Source organism: Lissotriton helveticus, chromosome 3_2 (genome assembly GCF_964261635.1).
Source record: "Lissotriton helveticus chromosome 3_2, aLisHel1.1, whole genome shotgun sequence".
In the NCBI taxonomy this organism is placed as follows: Eukaryota; Metazoa; Chordata; class Amphibia; order Caudata; family Salamandridae; genus Lissotriton; species Lissotriton helveticus.
The window spans coordinates 221,258,594-221,262,297 of record NC_136062.1 but is presented as its reverse complement, the minus strand read 5'-3'; the positions used below and the strand labels follow the sequence as shown (position 1 = coordinate 221,262,297).

The 3,704-nt window shown below is 42.7% G+C and overlaps 1 pseudogene; it reads left to right on the top strand.

Annotated features, from left to right (window-relative positions):
- The first annotated feature begins 685 nt into the window (after positions 1 to 685).
- On the top strand, positions 686 to 1,222 carry LOC144826147 (peptidyl-prolyl cis-trans isomerase pseudogene; annotated as a pseudogene).
- Positions 1,223 to 3,704: the final 2,482 nt, after the last annotated feature.

Here is a 3,704-nt window from a genome sequence, read left to right as displayed (position 1 = left end):
CAGGGGCAACAGGTGCAGAGGTGTCTTCAGGCATCAGTTTTTGTCACTGGGAGCACACTCGGTAGAGGGTGCCTACAACCAACTGCCACAGGCAGCAGAGGGAAGACCACAGTGGGCAACTCCCGGGTGGACTTTGTCCCTGGAGGACTGGACACCCTGCTGGTATCCTTGATCCACTTCAGCTTTGGCTGGGTGGCACGGGTGTAGTGGTGCTTTCCAGTGTCAGCTTTTGGCTGTCTGTAATCCTCTCAGGTCTCCTTGAGTGCCTGCAGGATTGCGGGAAGCAGCTCTGATGCTCCAAACGGAGTCTCTGAGTCTTGGCAAAAGTGCTGGAAGTCCTCCTAGGCTTTTGGAGGCACAGCAGCTTGTAGGATGAGCGAACTTTGGCATAATTATCTAGAACAGCAGATAGGCCGGCAGACTTGGCACCAAATTAGTTGCTTCTTTTACAGTTCTTGCTTTTCATGACTCTCCTGTCCTTCTTCTTTTGGTAAGCAGGATCGAAGTTCCTGCTGCCTTGGGCTGTACGGCCTGCTGTATGGGTGACTTACAAATATTACATGCAGGGTTAGGGGACATGGCGCACAGGGATGCGTATCTTTCTCTTCGCGCTCTCAACCAGGCAGGAGCTTCGAAGCAGACGAGTAGTCACCGCCGACACTGTTCAACCCATATAATCGCCACCATGGTTTGGAGGGTTTTCTTTGATGTCACGGCTGATGGCGCCAACTTAGGACACATCGAAATTAAGCTCCAGGATGATGTTGTGCCAAAGACAGCTGATAATTTCAGAGCCATGTACACAATGGAAAAAGGGTTTGGTGTCAAGGGATCGTGCTTCCACAGGATCATTCCTGATTTCTTGTGTCAGGGTGGTGACTTCATGAACCACAATGGTACCGGTGGAAAAACAATCTATGGTGCCAAGTTTGCCAACGAGAACTTCACACTAAAACATACTGTCCCCTGAATTCTGTCCATGGCTAATGCTGGGCCCAACACGAACGGTTCTCAATTCTTCATCTGCACTGCGAAGACTACGTGGTTGGACGGCAAGCATGTCGTATTTGGCTCCGTCATAAAAGGCATGGATGTTTTAAGCACAATGGAGAAGTTTGGCTCAAGCGCCGGGAAGACATCGAAAAAGATAGTGATTGCTGATTGGGGGATGCTGTTGTTTATTTCCTGGCTTACCTCCGATCATTCCTTGTGTAGTTGGTGAAAAGACCACCCATGCCACTTGGTTTAGTTTTCAGTCTTACATGTGATCTCCAATGAACTGCATCTGTTAGATTTCTCTGGCTTTCCCCCTCATCCTCTTTCCGAACGTCAATGTAGTCTGCAGACTTATATGAAAATAAAGAGAATAAACCGTTAAAAAAAACAAAAACACAGGGATGTGTATCATGTTGTGTTTTCACTTTTGGGTCCGCACCAAAACACACAGCCTGCAATGACAGTCTTCAAAGGGTTTGTTGAGGGGTCCCTTAGGGTGGCACAATTCTTGCTGCAACCCTTAGAGACCCTCTTTAGTACATCAAGCCCTAGGTACGAGAGGTGCCATTTACTAGGCACTTGCAGAGTTTACTGAAGGTATTGCCAATGGGAGAAATAATAGCACAGTTTTGGGAAAGAGATCTGGTACTGGGAACCTGTTTAGCAGGAACCCAGTGCACTTCCAGTCAAAATCACATCAAATATCAGGCAAAAGTTGGGATGTCCATGTCGAAAAGGGCACTTTTCTACAACCACCTTTATTGCTCAATGCAGGGATGATACTACCTCTCTATTGAACTTGTTTAGCAATGACTATATTTCCTATGGTGACTTCAATTCACACTGGTGGAAACTCGCTGATCCATCATACTCTACTTTTGTATGTCAGAATGATCTGAGGTTGTCTGAAACTGACACACACTAAAGGGGCCACTCTGATATTATTATAGCCAGCAAGGACAGCCTTCTAGTTGTCAACCTGATTCCAGTCGACTGGTTGGATCACCAACAAATTCTGTTGTTTATGTCATTGTCTAAAAATAAGAGTTCTGGACAACCTCAGCAGCCAAAAAATCAGGGTTCATAAAATGAAGAACATCAACCTTAAGAATCTTACAGCATGCCCATCAGACAACGTCTCTCTCTTTACAGAAGATCAGGATGTTAATACAGCAATAATGATACCCAATACAATTATTACAAAAAGTTTGAATGATTAAACCTCACTGCAGGAGAAAAGAATGAAAGTCATCAAGGGCTAGATTTATGATAGGATTGTGTTGCCCTTGCATCACACAAGGTGGCACAAGGGCAACGCAAGCCTCAAGTGTTGCTATGCATGGCATAGTAAATCTGTAGTAAGGCAACACAGTGCTGGTCGCTGCTTTGTGCTTCTAGGCCTAAGAAGGCATTCCATATGTGGAGTGTGGGTGTTCCCATGCATCCATCCAAGGATTTTGGTGCATTGCCTGATTTACTACTAGTAGTAAACCTGGGATTGTGTCAAGAAAGTATGCCATCCAAGGGGAGTAAGCTTTCTTTCTCCTTGTTTTTCTACATTCTATATATGCTGTTTCTGTAGCACACATAAGAAGCATTTACAATGCAATAGGTCTCGCATTATTAAAGTTTGAGCTATTGGCATTGCTAATTAATGCAACACCAATAGCTCAAACTTTAATAATGCGACACCTATTGCATTGCAAATGCTTGTTTAAACTAGTAGGTGGGCACCTTATTTTGCGTTTTCATAACTGCTCTGTATTCATTGTCCTTGTATTCTTAACTTCTCACCTGGAACCCTTGTTGTTTAGTTAGATTGTCTTAGAATGACAGGCACCAGTAATAAATTAATGGCAGTGCCATACTATAGATAACACTTGGCTTATGGGGACACCGATGGAAACATTCTGGCACTGGCATACTGGAGCAAACTATTTGGCAAAATACTGGGACTAGTGTATCAGCAGTACTTCTTGGCTTACAGCAGGACAATCTTGGTATATTAGGGGAAAGGCAACCAAAATACTGGCCCTGACGTACTAGAGGTAATTTTTAGCATGTGTCCCTGGCAGTATATGTAGAGCACTATTGGCAAAATTCTGGTACTGGACTGGCATATTGTATATAATTTTTTGCTACATTTATAAGCATGTTGTTGCTATGTTTCATCTTTGCGAATAAATGAAAAACTACGTTTTTGAATACAACCTTAAAATAATTTAGGCTCCCAGTACAGTTTGTTCTGTGGTACTGCATACTGTTGAGATTAATACATAATGAGCACATAATGTTTCATTTAATACTAAGAGAACGGAGTAAGTTTCAATGGCATATATTATCAGCATCTTAGTACAGGTTGTATCTGAAATAGACATTTCTGTTTTTAAATTAATCCTAAAGTTATTATGTAACATTAGCTATGCCAATTATCATCATCTAATCAAGATCAAGTGACATCACTCCGTAGGAAGTTTCAGGGTCAAATGGCATGATGGCACTTCTGTGATGTCAGTAAGGTCAAAGGGTTTGTGATGTCACTCCTGATATCTCTGGCATTTTGATGAATAGACGTCCATACTCATGCTATTGACTTTGCTTTATAGTTTAGTGTCCTATGTAATGCTTCCATTGCAATGCATGAGTTATTATTATACATCTGAAAAATGTTCCACCATCACACATTCAGTTCTTTATTTCATATGTGC